We start from the raw sequence: 20,974 nt of genomic DNA, 5'->3' as shown, positions 1-20,974 counted from the left end.
AGTTTAGAAACCCTAGAATCTAGTTCAAACCAGTTAAACTTCATTTTTTAGCGCCATTGATTGCCCTGCAGGGGCAAAATCATTTCTCAGAACATTTTGTCTGAAACATCATTTTATCATTTTTTAAACTGGTACAATTGCTAATCTAAGCTCAGATCAATTCCTTCTCCAAAATTTTAGCTATATTCGAGACCCAATTCACATTTGGATCGGATCCAATATCGAATTTGATATTCAATATCCAATTTCTATCCTTAGACATGAATTTTCAATTCTTTGTCTCTGCCAGGGGTCTAGGACTTCAAATCTGTTATCCAGGGTTCGCATTTCACATGTCATTTCATATCATTTCATGTTGTTTCATATCATTTCATCGTATTTCATGTTATTTTATCACATTGCATATCATTTTCGAGATCCAGCACTCTTGTTTTCAAAATATCAAATCCAGATTCTATTTCAAAACCTTTCTTTCGAAATCAATTTAAAAAACCTGGGTTTTAAATCAGTATTTTCCTTTATTTCAAAAGCATTTTCCTTAGAAAAATGATCTGGATTCGTTTTAAACTTGATTTTTAATTTAACTTTCAATTTTCTTCAAGTGGATCCCACCCTGCAGGGGGCACCAAAACCTAATTTTTCCATCTTTCTCCAGTTTTATTTTATTTCATGTCTCACTTATTTCAAAAATACAATTTTTTTAAAATCTAGGTGTCTTTTTAAAGCTTTTTGAAAATCTTGTTTTTAACCCTTTTATTTTCACCCTTTTAAAATCATTTTTTGAAAAACCAAATGAGGCCCACATTTGGAAGTCTTTAAGTTAGTTTAGTATTAGACAATGTTTTAATCAAGTTCAAGTTAGAAAGGTCAAAACCCAATTCATTTAAACTTTTAGTTAGTTTAGGATTTTGGTTTTATAACTTTCTTTTTTTTTTAACCTTTATTTTACTCCTAAAATAGACTTTAAAAAACCAAATGGGGCCCACATGGGTGGTGCCACATTTGATGGTGTTTAAGCTCATTTAGGTTAGTTAGTATTTTGATTAAATCAAACTTTGAAAAGTCAAAGTTAATTCAATTAAGAAAAATCACTCCTTTATCTTAATTAATTAAGAGAAGTTCCAATTATGTTGGAACTCTCTAATTAACAAGGCAATTTTTTTTATATAAATAGAGCCCACCCCTAGGGGTCGACCCATCTGATTCTCTCCCTCTCTCCAACCACCTTCTCTCTCCTTCAAGCTCCTCCAAGTTCCAGCAGCATCCCCAAGGTAAGTTCCTTCTTCCTTTTAATTTTAATTTTTTTTTTAGTTTTTCCATTGCAAAACACCATTGCCACCCCTTCTAGTGAAGATTTTCTTTTTCTTTTCGTTCAAGGAACCGCATAAGAGCTCCAAGATGATAATAAACTGAGTGTTTAATGTATTTTTCATGTTTTGGATCCATGAATAGTGTTTTCAATTCATTTATTTCATTGATGCCCGAAAAAAGATCGAGATTCAATCCCTCTATGGACTGAATCCCTCTTTTAATGGCTAAATCAAATTCGTGACCATGCTTCCCTGATTTTTCATTTTGGTTTCATCACATTCATGTTTATTTTCAGTTTTTCATGCATTTAATCATGATCCATAGCATTGGTTACACATTTTTATTATTTTTTGCATGCTTAATTAGTCTTATTTTGTTCTAGGGTTTTAAGATTCCATATCTTGAATTCTGGTCGTCTGCTAATGCTGTTATTTTACGAGTTTATATTCGTTAATTAAATCTAAATTTTTTAAGGTAGAATCATGCATATGTCTACAATTTCCAATAAAAAAATTGGATTTTTCTGAGTTCTGTAACCCTATTTTCAAAAATCAAAGTAGGAACATATTTTCTGAACCGGAAAAATATTGTGAAAATCTAGGAGCATCTTTTCGAGGCTGTATCTCCCTCATCAAAGATCGTATTGACAATTCGTAAAAAACAGCATCTTTGTTAGAGTGTCTACTTTAATCTGTGAAATATTTATAAATTTCTACGGTCAATCATTATTTTTCTTTAACCCGACATTAGAACCTATGTTTCTTGAACTGATAGGCACAATTCAGGGTCATCTTCTCAGAGCGATTTCTCCCTAACCAGAGATCGTATCGATGATCGGTAAAATGTGACCAATTCATTTGCATGTCTAATTTCTTTGGTGTGATTTTTATAAATGTTTACTATCGTTTTCTATTTTTTTGAAACCCAAAGTCAGAATCTGTGTTTCTTGAATTGCCAGTCTTGATTCAAAACTCGGGTCATATTGTTGAAATGATTTCTCACTCACCAAAGACTGTATTTCCGATCCGTAAAAGAAGTTTTTATTGTTGTGATATCTAGTTTATCTCTAGAAAAAATATGAATTTTGATGACTATTTGCTATATTTTTTGAAACCCGAAACTGGATCTGTCTTTCTTGCATCGTTATGCATGGGCCAGAATAAGGTACGTGTTGCCGGAGTCGTATCTCTCTAACCTGAGATTATATTCCTAATCTGTAAAAAGGGTTATTTTCATTGATCTGTCTAATTTTTTCATGTTAAATTTTATAAATATTTATTGCCATTTGATATCCAATTCTGGTCTGACACCGTGACAGGTATAGAATCGTAGGTAAAATAACATATTTTTCATCTTTATGATTTAATATTTATATCCAAAATAATCCCAAAAATATATTTTTTGATTGCATATTATTTTTAGGGTTATTAAAAGTATCCATGTCAAATTTTATGATTTTTGAAATTCATTTGACATGTTATTTAGTTATTCAATAAAAACAAGTTGCCCATGGAGTTCCGATTCAACCGGAACACAGGAAAATTTTATCTTTTTTTACATATTTTATTATTTTCTTACATTGTTTTCATGATTTTTGAGTTTGATCATCTTAATAATTACATTAGGGTTATCTCCACTAGAGTTGGCATTGTTTTGAATATGTTTGATCCCCGGATTAAGCGTATTACAAAAATCTCTTTTGAAAAATCCTGTTTTACAATAAATGTCAATTTTAAGGGTATTTTAGTCATTTTCTCTAAATTCCAAATTTTCAAGTTGTTTATTTTTATTATTCATTTAGTTCTACATCATCCTTTATTTTATTTATTTCAGGAAAGCATGAGAAAAGGCTTATATCTGGATAAATTCATCAATTTCTAGATATTATTGGATAAATCCAGAAAAGCTGACATATTTCTACTAACAAGTTTGCTAATGTTGTAGGGAAGCTCAAGATTGTATTTTCTTTTATTTTCTTTTTCTCTCTTTTTTTAGTTTATTATTGATGCAAATTATAATATTAGAATAAGAATATTTTATTTTTTTGCTTAGCTTATGATGCATTTGTATATAGTTTGATTTTGATATAACTATTATGCTTGTCATTTATATGCATACTTTAAATCCATAATGGTCAACACGAATGCCACGTGCACCCACTTCTAAGGAGTTAATAAACTCAGTAGAATTCGTATTTGTGGCTATAGTCAGAATACAAATGAAACTCAGATTTATCATCTTATTTTAAGCCATAAACAACCTACACTCTTAGGCTATCTTCAGAAATCATTGCTTATTTTCAAAACTTTTTTTAAGTATTTTTCCTTTTAGAATCAAATGAGACATATTCAATATATATTCGTGGTCATAGTCAAGGATATGTAGCGAATCCATTTCATCTAAATTCTATAAGGCACAAAAATCCTTTTACGAATGATTTTCTCAAATTCTTTAAAAAATATTTTCATAAATTACATCCATGCATCATCTAGGTTTAGACTGCATCATGAAATGAGTTCACAGGGACACACACCCATCCCTTTTGATATATTTTAGAATTTTATCTCAGAAAAATCGATTTTCTCAAAATTACCTGGGATTTTCCTCAAAATTGATTTTCTCAAAAACCGTTTGTTTTCAAGAAAATTCCAAATCTTTTCCAAGTCTAGTTCACAATTTTCCAAGCTTTATTTCCTTCAAAAATATTTCCCAAGTGTGAAAAATAATTTTTCAATCATCCATTTTTCCAAGAATTTTTAAATATTCGAAGCATACATCATATTTTCAACCTGCATTTTCCAAAGTTCTAAATACATGCTTGATTCTTCATGCATTTAAGAATAGAATATCGATTTAGACAGTTGAGCAAAGCAAAATACATGATTGATCCTTGATTCGATTACCTCTGGTTATGTTGTCAAGAACAATTGAACCTCGTACCGACAGGCGAGTCCCTTTCCCACGATTTTTTTTTAAGAAAAAATTAGAGGCGAGTTATTTTTAAAACTTTTCAAAGGTTAGTTTGACTTGCAAAAGTAAAATTTTGCAATGATAACAACGGGCATCGAAACAACCTTGAAATTTAGTTTTTTGATCTATGTTAGCATTATGTCACAAAAAAATTCTGTATGCTGTCCTGATTAGGCTGAATATTAATTTGTTCTTATTGTTGCTATATGATCTATTATCATGCTGTTAAATGTGTTATATGAATGAGTTATATGGGCTGCTGTAGGGCAGGGTAGTGTTACACACTTATGTGTAAGACCGTCTGCTGTCCATTGTTTTTGGATGCATGCTTATGCATGAAAAATATGCTGCCAATAGCCTGCTAGTGTTGCCCCGTGTACGGAGGAAGAATAGCTTTGGCTTGGTAGTTATGTTCTATATCTAGAGCATGCTCGAAATGATAAAAATATTTATTGTTTATATATGCTCATGAAATTGAATATTATGTTAACATAAATATGTATATCATGAACACGTAATTTCTGAAGTTATATTAATGTTGCATTAACATGATCATGTGCATGTTTGGATGTTATGCATGAGACAAATCATGAAAGAAAAATGCATGTTGCATGCAAGTGTTTGTATGCAATTTATTTTATATGTATATTCTCGTTGTGTATGAATGAATGTGCATCATGGACATGTTTGAATAATTGTATGGTTATATGTTCACTGAGAATTTTTATATAAGATGCAACAGTGGTCAGATGTGAACCACTGTAGGTCATGTGGGCCATGAGCATGTGTTGCTCTAAGATTTGTGTGCATGCATTACAAAATCCATTTAAAATTATTGGCTTTCTAAATTAGTTACACTGTTAAATATTGTAACAGGCTTAGGTCCTGTGTGGTGTTTTGCATGTTGATTTGCAAAATAATTCTTTTATAAAAAATTTGACTTTTGATGAAAAGATAAAAGAGATGAACAATATAATTAATGTCTTTCTTCCTGGATGTCCATTTTATAGTGTGAAAATCCTGAATGGCAATTTTGGAAAAACTGTGCGGATACTAAAACTTCGTGTGCGATTGTACCCCTGAACCCGATATAGTGGTTTGCCTCCCAGCCATGGTTTTAGGGAGCTTTCTGCCACTTTGCCTAGGTTGGTGTTGTAGATACATCTGTTGTTATTGGTATACCAAGAAAGTGACATCAATGGATATTGATTTTCCTGGTGTCCCAACATTAAATGTTGATTTTTAATATTTCAATGGATGATGTTGATTCCTGATATCGGTCGACGAAAGTGTGAAACCCAGTAATAAAATATAAATTGTGTTAAGCTACAACTGAGAACCTATCTTGAACTTCAAAAATTTATGGTGGCCGCTTTGAGTATCCACGAGTTTTAATGAAAAGTAGAACTAAACTTGTGTGCATTTAATAGGGACATGCATGCAAAAGAGAACCCTGATAATAACTTAATAAATTGTTCATGTATGTGCATTAAAATCATGCATATTTACTGTTCTGCATTAGTTCATGCGCTCTTGTTCTGTTTCAAGTGAGATATTGTTATTGCATGATAATTGTTTTTAAATGCTTGAATGATAATTGAATTATGAGATTATTGTAGTTATGTTTCTCTGAAAACTTGCATGAATTTGATTTATGTTTTTTCTTGTCTATTTATATTTTTAAAGGAATTCATTCAAAGAATCTTTGATTCTTACCCAGTATTTCGTATGTTTTTCATAGGATCTGGAACTCAGTGATGAGGACGACCGCCACAGAGAGCCTCCGAGACTGCGTGACTTACTTCTGTTATTTTTGGACACTGTGGCTCTATGATTTAAAATTTTAAATTACTTCTATTTCTCAGACTTTTATTATTGATTATTAAAGTTAGTTTTTTTGATTGGATGGTTCAATGTAGAGATCTGTTGTGGTTTGGAAGTTGTTAAGTCTGTGAGGCCCTCGATCCTTAGGTTTTGGTTTCCACAATTGTTTAAAAAAAATTACTTTTTAACGAAAATGAGTTGGGAACATTACAGTCTTCCCCACCGTATGCAACATCGGTTGTTTGGGGAGACCATTCCTCTAGCCATCCGCTGGCGGGATGAGATCCCATTAGCCGACACTATCTGATGAGAGCTCATCTGACAAGGTCCGACCGGCAGCTCGGCCCCTGCTAGCATGTGCTTGTGCCATGAGAGAGAGAGAGAGAGAGAGAGAGAGAGAGAGAGAGAGAGAGAGAGCAGTGGGTTGATAGGGTTGCCGTCTGGTGGTCCTCTTAGTTTGGCTCGACCGACAGATGGTCATTGGTGAGGCGAGGGCCAGATTTAGTCAGCTACAACTTCAAATTGCTCGAGGCTATTGCTGCCTTGTTTACAAGATCTAGCGATTTTTTCCGATGATTCAGCGGGGTTGCGGATTGAAAGTGACGAAAATTAAAGAAAGCATTGAATCTCCTACCATATCTTGCATCTATATTAATTCTGCCCTTGAGAATTTCTCTGTCATTTAATAAAAGTATGGAACCTTGGGTGACTAATTGGTGGAATACCAGCCAATCCGAAACTTTTTTGAATGATATTCAAGAAAAGAACATTCTAGAAGGATTTACAAAATTGGAACTGTTCTTGAATCTGACAAAAGTCCATCCAAATCAAGTGTTTACAAAAAATGTGAGTTTTATTGGCGCAAGTGGGAAAGCTGCAAATTTACAAAGAGGAACCATCATTTGAATCTAGGGTTTGTTGCATCTCCTTGATATTACTCCCTGAGTTGCACGTAGACTCTTGGGATCCATGTGTTTCACTTGCGCCATTATAGATATGAGATCCAATCGTTGCTTCTGATGTACACCTTCCATGTTGAGTTTGGAACTTTAATATCTCCTCTATGCAAATATTAAGATTTTGATTTGAGCTTGTTAATGCATCGATCATCAAATCAAACTTTTTTTCTCGAGTTGGTCAAGTTATCAACCAACTTGCTCTCCAAATGATCAAGACGTTCTGCTATGGTTTTCACAGGATCCTCCCTTGAAACTCACATCATGGCAAAGGACGAGAGAAATGAACTTGTGTTATGATACCAGTTGATGTAAACCCGCGAATAGATTTACAGGAAAATCTAACTAACTACGAGTTTATCTAGGGAAAACATGAAATATAATGAAAATTGTAGGAAATTAACTAGAAATCACTGGAAATTAACTAAAATAGGAATTAACAGCAATAAAACAATTATGAATTCCAACTCAACTATCTCTAATCCTAGATTTTCCTGTTACTTATAGGAGAAGAATCCTAATTCAAGTAGACTAAAACTAATATTTTTGATAAACAAGAAAATTTTCAAAAGTACAAAATGATTCCAAATGGACCCATTGACCTGGATAAGTTTCACTCTGCTCCTGCATCAAGGAAAAAGCTCAACAAATGGTTGCTGGGACTTTTTTAACTATGGTTTCTTCAAAACATCATTTTCCTTTGTGAAATTATGGAAACAGAGGCAAATAATCACAAATTTACCATACGTGAGGCACCTACATGTAAATTACGACGAAACTTGATTATTTGACGTGGATATTTATTCATTTCTTCAGCCTGAAGGCAATGCATCAAGATCTCATTTGGCATAAAATTTAACTGTCAGACAGCACCATCACACGACTTTATGTACATTTGTGCTGGTAAGGGACATAAAAGAATTTACTTGTGCAAGAATTTAACAAGTGAAACACTCATACCATGACAAGAATGAACAGGAAAGCAGAAGAGAAATCTTGTCGTGGTCACGTGTTCTTCTCTAGAACCGAAAGGGCTGGTGTCAAATAGTTATTTGCTTTATCTGGCAGATGAGCAACCTGCACAATGATGAAAAAGATGACCACATAGGGATAACATAGTGAGACACTTATTTCTTTACATGAGACTAAAGAGAGGCCTTACCAACTCATAGAGCTCCGTCCCTTGTTTAGAAACATATTCATAACATACCTGCGGCAGTATTGAGGTAGGCACTTTAAAGCCAATGATCATCTAAAAAAGCATACATGCACAGAAACGCGCATGCGCACACATGCACACATGAAGGGATATTTGGTACTGCCAATTAGGGGTGGCAATCGGGTCGGGTTGGCGTGTCAGCATACCTCAACCTGAACCCGACCCGTTTATTAAACGGGTCGGCTGTGGCAAACACGAACCCGACCCGTTTAATAAACGGGTAACCCGACACGACCCGCCAACCCATTTAATAAATGGGTTGGGTCGGGTAAACGGGTTTTCAGGTTCACGGGTCAGGTTGGCAGGTCGGGTTGGCGGGTTGACGGATCGGGTTGGCAGGTAGGCAGGTTGGCGGGTCGGGTTGACGGGTCGGGTTGACGGGTCGGGTTGGCGGGTTGACGGGTCAGGCAGACAGGTTGGCGGGTTGACCCACCCGCCTAACCCGTTTATTAAACGGGTCAGCCGGGTTGGCGGGTTGGCATACATCCAACCCGAACCCGACCTGTTTAATAAACGGGTTACGCGGGTCGACCTGTTTATTAAACGGGTTGGCTTAAGCCCAACCCGAACCCGCCTAAGAGGCGGGTTGGCGGGTCGTGTCAGAAATTGCCACCCCTACTGCCAATAGCAGTATCTAGTTAATCCCATCAATTTGCTTACAACACATCAAATATCTAACCCTACATACATGATTATGTTATTTTTTATGTTTAGCTGGGCATCTTAACAGTTATAAAAACCAGAAACAATGTTACACCAAAATTTCACTTAAAAGTCATCTTTTATACTTGAAAAACTGTCAACAGAGCTCTCCTAGTAAAAGAACTATGACAAATACATCTACAAGACCTGATCAACCAAAAAGATTCATTGACTTTCCACTAAAATAACATGGTACTTTATATATATATATATATATATATATATATATATATATATATATATATATATATATATATATATATATATATATATATATATATATATATATATATATATAGCATTTGCTATCCCTGCAGTAGTTAGAACTCAAAGGGAAAGGTTATTTTAACCAAATATGAGCCATTGATGTGTTCAGCATGGTCAAAATAGCGGGAATCAACCCTTGGATCATAATCGTTGGACGTAAATATATGTTTTTATGAGGTTTGAAAATTTGTTGCATCATAGGACATTGATTTTCAATCCTTTTAAAATCTGACATATACATCAGAAAAAATGATCCAAATGTCAGTTTGTACTAAACTTAAGGCCATTGATTTTTCAATCCTCATAAAATCTGACATATAGATCAGAAAAAATAGTCCAAAGGTCAGCTTCTACTAAACTTAACATGTAGATCACATGCGAACTATGTCACCTGGATGCGGTATGGAGGGTACAACATGGTAATTTCAAAAAATGTAAGTACGGAAACACAACTATATATATTAAATATCACATAAATTCAAAATAAACTGAATATTATCTAAATATATATGCTATATCTAAAATATATTGAAAATATAAAGTTATAAACTGAAAATATAATTATATTATAAGTTATAAATTGAATACAAACACGAGGACACGTGTGTCGACAGGGGTACAAAAGGCAAAATGGAGTGTCCATATGACATAGCATCTGAAGGATCAAATGAAAAAATAAAAAATAAAAATATTACATTTTCCACTAGGGGTTCCTTACCCACAAGGGTAGCAAACAATATATATATATATATATATATATATATATATATATAGAGAGAGAGAGAGAGAGAGAGAGAGAGTAATGGGTAAGTGCTAAATGGGTTTTTCTGCTCTTTGGGTGTTTTTTTTCTGCAGGGCATGGTTGATTTAGGAGGAATCCACACCTGGATGACGTGTTTTCAATGAAAAAAAAATGATATTTGGAGCCTACAAAATTTACAAAGATTTTGGACCGTTGATTTTTTGAACATTATAAAAACTCACCTATGTGTCGGAATTGAACACTTCAAGAGCTGATACCTATAAAATCAAGTACATAGATCACATCTGTACCGTCAAAATTTAAAAATAAAACTAAAAAACCCTGAAAAACCCATTTACCATGTTTCATTTTAGCATATTTCATTTAGCACGTACCCATTATTCTCTCTCTCTCTATATATATATATATATATATATGTATATATATATATATGTATATATATATATATATGTTCTTGATAGTAGGAAAATAAGGCTACTAACATCAAAACTTTTGTTTCTTGCTGTTGTATCATGTAATGCCTTTACACAGATGTCAGCCACATCAGCACAGCTAATTCCCTGCATGGAAAGAACCTCTGTAAAGCTGAAAATCCACAAATTATCATGCAATAAGATGAAAGAGTTAGAAGCTCACCTGAGAAATTCTGTTTCCTTGATCAAATATGAGTGCACGCTGGCCTCCAGGTTCTTCCTGAATGTCATCAAAAAAGTCTTTCATCAACCTTACTGCTTTTGGAATTTACTAAACTGTCCTTGTTAAACACCAGCTTGCCTGATAAGGTCAAAGATAGAGTCTCTCCTCCTTGGAATGAGATAGCTACTTACTTAAGGCAGTTTAGCTACTGCATCAATAACGAGAATGAAACGATGTGGGATATTGCATCAATTTTGCATGTGCCACCTCAGATGTCAGATCCGAGATGATCTGAGGTCCATGGATCTCAACAAAGATTACACTATTCAATTTATGCTTCCATGTTTGATGAACATCACATTAGATCAATTTCATATCTGCCTATACAGTTCTGAAATAGACCTCCTCTACCAAGGATTTAATTTCTCATACTTGTAAAAATAGACCCTCAATTCATAAGATACCAATTCTTTGGACAGTTTTGAGCATGATCAAAACAGATGAAAGACTATAATCATCTGTCTTGTATTAAACACCAAATGTAAAGCTGTTATAAGATAATCCTAAGATTTAATATACACTCCTAAAAATGAGAGAGTGAAGGTAATTAAAACAACTCGAGGAAGAGAGGGCCAAGCTTGCAGACATGCATATCCGCCGTGTGTTCTCCATGTGGTGAAACCTCAATCCAACACAGAGATTTTTTTTCATCTACATCCACAATTTATTCTTCCAACCTCTTTATGGCTTTTCTGTCTTAAGAACAACTAACCTCAATATCAAGACGGCTTCTTGATTTCATTGTAAAGAAATAAAAAAAATCATACAATTATTCTGAGATTTCTTGCAGTAGGAGAAAAAAAAGAAGGGGAAAAACTAACGAGAGAGAGAGAGAGAGAGAGAGAGAGAGAGAGAGAGAGAGAGAGAGAGAGAGAGAGAGAGTGGGAGGTGTTCAAGGATCAGGATTGACTGCTGCTTAGAGACTGCACAGGTTGAGATGGGTGGGTAGGCTAATGGAGGTAAAATAGGTGGCAGTAATGACTTGCCCGCTGGATTTCAGATCCATGAGTCACTGGCCCGACCCCTCCCCCTTGCACCAGAGATTCATCATTCACATATCTGAAGCCCTTTTGGGATCTCAGATACACGTATCTGAAATCTATAAAAGCCATGTTTCAGGTAGGCCTTGTGGTAGATGTGATACATGGATTTAAGATCCATGCTATTCAAATACACTCTCTCAGTATCTTAGTTTGGCTCTATTTTAGGGATATTACGCAAGCATTATAATGGTGTACCCAAGGCCTGATCTCCCAAGTGAATCCTCTCCAGCCCAAAATTAACATTTTGAGCTTCTGTTGTTCAAAAGATTGAATATAGCTCAACTGCATGCTCAAGTACCAAATAACATGAAGAAAACCAACCTTCTTGGCTCTAAGAACCGGCTCCCTTCGGCTAGGTTCAAATCTTTATCCTATGCAGGAAATAAGTATAAAGTCTGTTTCTGAGCCAGTCTGCAAATGTTCAATTATTAATAAACGGTAGGCAAAAAGCAAAAGCAAGGTGCAGAGCAAAACCAGTAATAACACAATAGAACTGGCATGCATGAAAACAGAATATTTAATTATTTACTGCTCAAATGGTCTTTTGCTAAAATTATTCTCCATTGCAATAATAGCATAGGTACCCATAAACAGTATTATAATCAATCTTTTAGCAATTCAAAAGAATTCAAAAGACCATCTTGAAGCAGGTTGTAAGGGTTGAGAATGAACATAAAATGCTTAAAACTAGAGATAAGCAGGGAATGTTCTTTTATCCTTTCTTGATTGAGTCCCCTTTGGCATTTCTTGGAATGTTTGGTGTATGCGTAATTGAGCTCTCTTTTTTTTTAAATTCTTTTAACAAATAAATATGTGTTTTTTCCTTTTCTTTTTAGAAATTTAGTTTCTCTTTTGATTTGTTGTTAAGATGCTGCTGTTTGATTACCGCATTACCTGCCTATTTTTGCTAACTGAAAGATTTTGGACATTGATATTGATTATCACTGTTGTCGCTAGGGGTGGGCAACCGGCTCGGCAGCCCGATGGGCCAAGCTGACCCGGTCTGCCATGGGCCATGGGCCTATCTTCAAACCCGAGACCATTAAGAACCAAGCCAAAACTTGACCTGTTAGTAAATGAGCCAGGCCATTGACCGGGCCAGCCCGATGCCCACCCCTAGCTATGGCCAAGAGTATCTAGCAGAAACTATCTCACTGCCATGCGTACCATCCCCACCACACGTTGCAGATTTCTTCCCCAGCGCACACTCATCTTCATGTTTTCATGTTCTACTTTACAAACTCTCAATGATTTCTTTTGCACCGTCTAGAGTTAGAGGGTGTGTGAAAACCAGTAATTACTCTGGTGTGTGCGTGTGTGTGCTCGCCGTAGGCACCTACTCTCTACTAATATATATATATATATATATATATATATATATATATATATATATATATATATATATATATATATATATATATATATATATATATATATCATAGTGACCTATATCGTCCAAGGTAATTTATGGGCGAGGTTTTTTTCAGAGATATTTTCAAAAAGTATTTTTTCTGAAAAAATTTAGAAATCTTTAAAATTGAAAAATATGAATAATAATAAGAAAGATAGGAAAGTAATAGGTTTTTCTATATTTTTCTTGCAAAAGATATCAAGAAACAAATTTTAAAAGTTTTTAAAATTCAAAGGAAACAAAAAATAGGAAAACTGAACTTAAAGTATATAAAAATATGATTTTTTTAAAAAGTTAAAGGTAAATCATTTTAAGCATTGATTATCTCATATAATATCAAATTATACAAAATGCTATGTATTGTGAAATTCAATTAAAGGTCGATTTCATATTTAAGGTCTGAATGTGTAAAATGCTAAACATGGACCCTGTTTCTCCAAAGTTTTTATAGAAAGACTGTAATTTTTTTTTTTTTGGAAAAAATGCAAATATATCTTCTACCTATACCCGTACATACATATATGTATCTATGTATATGCACATGGTAAACACCACACACACACACACACACACACACACACACACACACACACATATATATATATACCAGTGTCGCTGTTTTCATCAATATTATGAAAATATCGCACTATTTTAAAAAACTATGGTGAAATTTTTTTTTCTGAATATTCACAAGCTGTTATTCTTTAGTATAGAGAACTTGTTGGACAGTTATTTTTTGGGTTAAATCATGCTATGTTGCTGGTCCATAACCATGTGTACCTCCCCTTTGGGATTTAGTCCATCTCAAAGGGTTAATCTATTTCACTGGTCTCATTTCATATGGAGTGCTATATCATAGGTCTTGAACCTCATATAACTTGCTTCTGAATTTGAGTTGTCTCAAAAGTCTATGTTATTTGGTTGATCTTGCTATACAAGTCATCAACTCAACTCAATCTGAAACGGAAAGGGTTTTATATTGCGAGTAGGTGTGTAATGTCTTGAGTTATAGGAGTCCAACTGGAATTTGTTATGAGAGTTTTCAAGATTTCAAAAGTTTTTTTGTTGGGTATGGCCAGACATATATGGACAGATTGAGTTTAAAGGTAACTTAAAAGGTTGAACTCTAGGAACCTTACGTAGGACGAATTTGGAATGGTAGGATCTTTGAGGATTTGTATTCTAGTGTGATCCTTTTCATTATTTGTTATTATTTTTAACAATTGTTTGGTGTTGAATTCCGTTTCCATCAAAATGAAGTTCATCGTAGTGTAAGATGCTTTGGCTTTTTTTGACCAACTGTACTGCTTTGAGATTTAGCCTCCAACAACTAACTATAAGGGTGATTATATGACTTCTTTTTGGTAGTTTTTATGAAAAAGATCATGTTGGTTACTTTTGCCTTTCTTTGTTACCTTTAATCATTTACATCCACTTTGGCAGGTTGTGGCAGTTTAATTTGAAAAAATTAGATCTAAATCTTTTGCAGTCTACTCAATTGCTGTGACAAGTGCTAAGAATGAAACTTGGTTTGTGAAAAGAAGGTAATTATTGTTTTGTTGTTTGAGTTAAATGAAGTAACAGTATGTTTAGCCTGATGAGTTGTGGAGCCTGATTCACTGTTTTTGCCCCTGCAGGAAGGGGGTTCTGGGGCTCCCCCCGGCGCGGGTCCCGCTGCGCGGTCAGCGGGCGGGGGTCCAGGGGGGGCCGCCCCTGGCGGGGGGTTATAGGGGGGCAGCGCCCCCCCAGAAGAAATTTTTTCTGGGGCTTATGTTTGGGACCCGGTTTTCAGTGGATCCGACCCGATTTGGTTAGGGTTAAGGTTGTCGCCCTTGCCTTGTTTATATTCTCGCTTTTCTTTCCCGAACTTGTAACTGTCTGTTAAGAGTAATAAAATTTCTCTCTGGGCGGCCGTGGTTTTTTACTCTCTCTCGGATTTGAGGAGAGGTTTTTCCACGTAAATCTGTGTTCTTCTTGTGTTTTGTTTGATCGTTCTTGTTCTTTGTTTCCTTTTGATTGTCTCTTGCTCGTGGTTTTTCCTAACATAGCCTGCTAGTCTCCTTTGCTTACCTTTAGCACAACTTTTTGACAATGTTTTATTTTATGCTGCATTAAGAATAAAAAGTTAACATTTAAGTAAAGAAAAATATTTGTCAAAAAGTTATTTTTGCCGTCATTTTGATTTGTCAGATTTTCTTTGACACTTTGCGATCTACAAGTACAAAAACTTTGAGAGATTGCAACGGCACCTGAGGGATATACCAAACTATTCATTACACTTGCCCCGTAAGAGGTTTCTTTCATCAAATATTGATGACTATTTTGTTCATCAGCCTATGTATTTTGCTCGATAAATAATTGTAGGTGTGCTCCAAAATATGTTTTCTTGACTTTGTACTTTGATGCTTTCACCTGTTTTTTTTATTCTGCCCAAGAATGGTTCCATCAAATTTGAAGTTTTAAAGATAAAATTTTGTCACTCATCTTCTCTTCAAAAATTTCATGGTTTTTCTGGTGGCTACATTGTTTATGTATTGATATTGAGGATTTATGTAATACCTCAAATTTTTTATCTCGAAAATCGTTTAAATTTTTTTTAAAAGGTTTTACAAATTTGCAGCAGAATTTCAAATGGGATAAAAACTTTAGTGTGCTACTTTTCGATCACATTTTTTCCACATACACATTGAATTTAAAAATTAAACATTCATAATTAAATAAATGTCCATTACATTTAAAATTCAATAATAGTAGTCTTTTAAATTTAAATAATAATCAGAGTTTTGAGCATCATAAAATGCCCACAATCCAAAACAATCGAAGGAGTGGGAAAGGCTTGGCTCGGTCCCAATTGCAACCTCATGTCATCATTTAATCCCTCGTTCGCTACCTAAAAATATTTAATTTTAATAGGATCAGACAATTAAGTCTTAGTAGGGTAGAGTTATTCACAACACATAAATTAAAATAAGTAGACATGAATTAATTTGATTTTTCACACATCTAAACAAAATTAATCATGATATTCTTAAAGGGCATTCACTCATACATTTACAAAGTTTCACTCAGTCAAGCATCCATTTAACTACGAACATTTAGATATGCATGAACAGTTAAAAATGCATGCATTTATCATTGCAAGAGTTGACTGTATGCATGTGTCACTTGTTATATTTAATTAGGTTTTCTTTCTTAGATGATGCATGTCATGCCTATCTAAATGTGCAATCATTTTAGGTTTTAATTTTTAGCTCTATAGGTACTAATACAGGCTTAAACCTGGATCAGGGCCATGACACAAACAATGTTTTCAAACAAGAGTGTCTTTGACTTGGTCAAAAATCTTTCACCAATCCTGTGGGTGAGGAATGAGCGTATCGAAAGAGTGCTCCCAATACCGTCATCTTGATGCATCTGTTTTTTACTCATAAATTTTTATCATCTACGCCGCAGTCTAATGCAGATGTTTCTCCTATATTCGTAGTTGGGGAGGAGCAATTTTTCGTACTCAAAATATTTTCTATGAAGCCGAAAGTACCGCTTGCCATCTTCATGCAATCATCAATCTTTAGTATTATATGGTTAGATTTTTTAAATTAAATAATTTTCATGCAACAATTATATATGAATCTACTTCAGAGATTCAACCTCTTTAGGGCCCATAGATGCACTCTTTTAAAACATACATTTTAAGTATCATTGCACATGTTTCTTTCATTTCAAACTTAAACACATATGCAAAATAAAACAATGATGCTTTTAATGACTAAATGCATCCAACCGTTCACATCATCATGTATATGTTATTCGTATCAAAAGAACACACAAGAACCATTAACAATTGCATTTGATTCACAAGGCAGACTTTATTCATCCAATTCATTAGCGAGAGGCCACAGAGGCAAGCTAGTGCATCAACACTTTATTCAATGCATGCCTCATATTTGACACTTAATTTTTTACAAAAAACTTGTCTTAATAGTTCATATACAACATGACGTCCATTCACAAGAGCGCACACGAAAACACATGGAGATCGCAAGTACATGTTAACTGGGTCTTGAACCGGTTTAAAACTTATAAAAACACAATTCTGTCCAACTATTTCCATGGTCGCAGAAAAGTGTACACATCGTACAAAGTTGAAATTTTTACAGTTTGTAGATAATTCTGTCATCTTTTTTATGCTATAAACCATTCATAAAACTTGCACTGGATGAGGGAGATACGATCGGTTAAGTGCACACCTATACTTTTTTGTTCTAACTGTCGTGGTTCAGTGCTAACAAAGAGAACATAGCGTAAATTTTTAAAAAAATTATAAAATTTTGTTAGCTTTTTAACTCAACAAATCGTTTATAAAAACTCTTCTGGACGAAGGAGATACAAATGATTTACCGATCATGTGTCATGCCAAAAATATGTATTAACGGGCAATATGCATTCGAATGAGCCAAAACAGGCCACTCGAATTCATATTTTCATTTTTTTTCTATATAAACATATCAATTAAAACTTTTTAAAATAACATTATATGATTTTTATATTATCTATTATGGACAAATCCCATTTTTGCAACTATTAGGTCAAAAAATTGCTCCGTCTCTCTGAACCCTATTTCCTTAGAAATAGTTTTGGTATTTTTGCAATGGCACAAATAACAATGCATATATTTTTATGACAACAATAATAAAAAATATGCTAAGCACCACAGTACATATACATGAACATTAAACCATGGTTTCTAACTAAAAATCTTGCAATAAGCCAATAACCATTACATGAATTCCAAGAAATTATGATTTTTACTTTTGACAAAATCAATAGAATGCATTACATTGTTTTTGTTCATTTTTAAATTCAGCAACTTGACCACTTTAGGGGTGAAATTAATTTTTTCTTAGGAAAATCATAATCATCCCTCTTTCATTAATTAAATTTATATTTTACGAAAGCACTTCCTTTTGACAGTATTTTAATTCAGATTTAATAACCTAATTTTAACAAAAATGATTTTTAAGAGGGGTTTCCTTCCAAAAACCCTCTCTATTAATTTTTTGACAAACCCAACACCAATCCCACACATGGGGGGTGTGATACATAGTTTTTTCTTATTAAAAATCAGAATAATTTATGTCTACAAGTTCTGATTTATGTATAGAAAATAGAACTCCCTACCTCTTTTGCTCGAAACACCTCTCTTGGTCGAGAAAAGGCAAACTCCTCAAGCGAACCGGCCATCCACTTCGTATGGTAACTGCATCAATACCACTCTTCATGCTCCAATCACGTATGTAGATGCACCTCTTGGTTAGATAAGAGGAAAACCATAAGGGAATGAAGGAAAAGAGAGAAGGAATAAAGGGCAATAGGGAGAAGAAGAGCCAATTCCAAGAGAGGCAAAATGGAGGGGGGGGGCATGAGTCCCTTCTCTCTATTTATAAGGTTTAGGGGTTAGGTCAAGGGCTAGGCTAATCTTAACCCTTGTTCTAATCCAAGTCTCCCTTTCCTTTCTTGTACCTCTTTTAGTTTGCTTTTCCTTTATATATATTTTTCATTTGTGTTTTGTTTAGCTTAGGTTAATATATATATATATATATATATATATATATATATATATATATATATATATATATATATTATAGTATACTTGATATACTATATAAAATGAGGGGGGTATGGGTTGGTTGACCTCCATGGGGTTTCAACCTTTCCATATCCCATGTTGTCAAACTTGCTTGCTTGGCAAGCAAGTTTGACTAGTCAATTTATTTATTTATTTTATTCTTTCTTTCTTTTCTTTTCTCATGTAAGCTTCCTTCTTCTTATTTGTTCTAGCCTTTCCGTCCTAGAAGTCTCTAGGATGGGATGCCCCGCCCCCTTCTTGAGAGGCTTCCCTATGAAATATTGTAAGTTTTGACTCTAATCATTCATGTTTTGACTTTTAGAAACTTTTAAAACCTTATGAATTTAAAGTGTTAAATTCATTTTTACTTTTTTTAAAGTTGAAAAGGAGGTGTCACATAAGATGGGATGGCCCACCTATGGACTCCGACAACTTTATTCAATTTAATTGAATCACCTTTTCTATTCCAATTAATTATTTCTTAATTAATTAAATTTAGTATTTTGGATTTCAATTCTTTCAAAACTAGAATTTAGATTTAAGTAGCTTGGACCTGCCTAACTTAGACTGAGCCTAGTTGGGTTAAGTCAACTTAACCTACAAGGTTAGCCTTTGTCTCTCTTTATTTATTTGGTCTTAGCTTAGGTCAAGCGCACTTGACCTAGACTGAGCCTACTTGCGGTCAACTTGAACCCACCTGACCTAGACTAAACATAACATGACCCCTTAGCCCTGACTGTTTGACCTCCTCTACCATTTTCTTGACTAAGTTCAACCCATCTGACCTAGCCTAGCCCACTTAAGGTAGGTTCAAACCTAGTTGGACTTAAGCTAGGTTCAATCTATTTTTGGTCTAAACCTCATTGTTTCGCTGCACCGTTGAGTTATGCAAGAGACACTTCTGGTTGTGACCGTACCGAACGTAAAAGACGTGTTAGCTATGACCTAGGAGTGCCTCAACTACTGCCTTGAATCACCACCACTGATTCTTGGTAGGTTTTCACGTCGATCCCGCTCTTTCAAGTTATTTGGTGAAATAACTATCGTGTATGGTGTAAATTTTTTTTCTGTACACCTTTTTAAAATAATATCCGGTCTTAGTCCTTAGTTCACGCCCTCTGGGGCACCGCAAGCTGGCTTCGGTATCCACGCGCATAGCCTTGTGACTATCACTTGATATTTATGATAAACTAAGTGTCATAGAGTCTTAGTCTTTGGATTACGCTTTCTAGAGCATTGCAAGTTTGCTTCAGTGTTCATGCGCATATCCTTGCAACTAATTTGCTATTTATTATATATATATATATATATATGTACTTTGCTTACACATTTTATCTTGTCGTCACGCTGTATGCCACCAAGGCTCCTACTTTTCGCAATATATATACTTTGCTTACGCATTTTGTCTTGTTATTACACCGAACAATCCCAAGGTTCCTACTTTCTGCAATATATATATATATATATATATATATATATATATATATATATATATATATATATATATATACTTTGCTTATGCAATTTGTCTTGCCATCACACCAAACGGTGCCAAGGCTTCTGCTTTTTATAATTTACTTAGCCTGATGTATGGTTTCACAAATCGCGTTTTGCTTACGTATTTTACATTGTTGTCGCATTGTTATATGCACATGCTTCTGCTTTTACTAAATATAGATACATAATAATAAACATAAAATTGGTGATTGCCCATATCACCAAAGCGATTTCAAATGCCCTCCCTCATTCAAAATGTTGTTTGGCGAAGAAACCTCTATTGGAAAGGTTTTGCAATTTGCGCAAAACCGCTTTTGACCGAACTAAGGCCTGAGTTTCTAATAAACCATGAAAGATGTAAAGTATGAACAACGATATGCATTTATCCTAGAATGAACATAACAATTTCTTCATTAAATACAGGAGATGTTGACAAAACTTCTGACAAGATGCTCACCGAGCTTAAAAGAGCATAGCTCTTTCTCCGTCAAATAGAGAAGATACAGCCAAAATTTCTTACAAGATACCCTCTATGGCAAAAAGGAACATCGTGCTTTCTCTATCAAACAGAGGAGGTGCTGCCAAATTTTTTGGCAAATTACCTACTTGAGTTAGTATGAATGGCACAATGATGCCCCCCGTTGTCGGAACCCTACCTGGATGGCTCGTTCCATTTTCACCTTCAATGA

At 34.4% G+C, this 20,974-nt stretch overlaps 1 long non-coding RNA gene across 1 annotated transcript; it reads right to left on the bottom strand.

Annotated features, from left to right (window-relative positions):
- Nucleotides 1-8,033: 8,033 nt before the first annotated feature.
- Nucleotides 8,034-12,091, bottom strand: LOC149841003 (uncharacterized). The gene is made up of 5 exons (XR_016431625.1): nucleotides 12,073-12,091; nucleotides 10,649-10,705; nucleotides 10,495-10,572; nucleotides 8,224-8,271; nucleotides 8,034-8,138 (listed from the first exon to the last, which is right to left on the bottom strand). It is a non-coding gene; the product is annotated as an uncharacterized LOC149841003 (long non-coding RNA).
- Between the last annotated feature and the right edge of the window lie 8,883 nt (nucleotides 12,092-20,974).

This window comes from Nuphar pumila, chromosome 4, assembly GCF_984573655.1.
Source record: "Nuphar pumila chromosome 4, dmNupPumi1.hap1.1, whole genome shotgun sequence".
Taxonomy (NCBI): Eukaryota; Viridiplantae; Streptophyta; class Magnoliopsida; order Nymphaeales; family Nymphaeaceae; genus Nuphar; species Nuphar pumila.
Note: the sequence above shows the minus strand (reverse complement) of the source record. Positions and strands in the feature narration are given on the sequence as shown.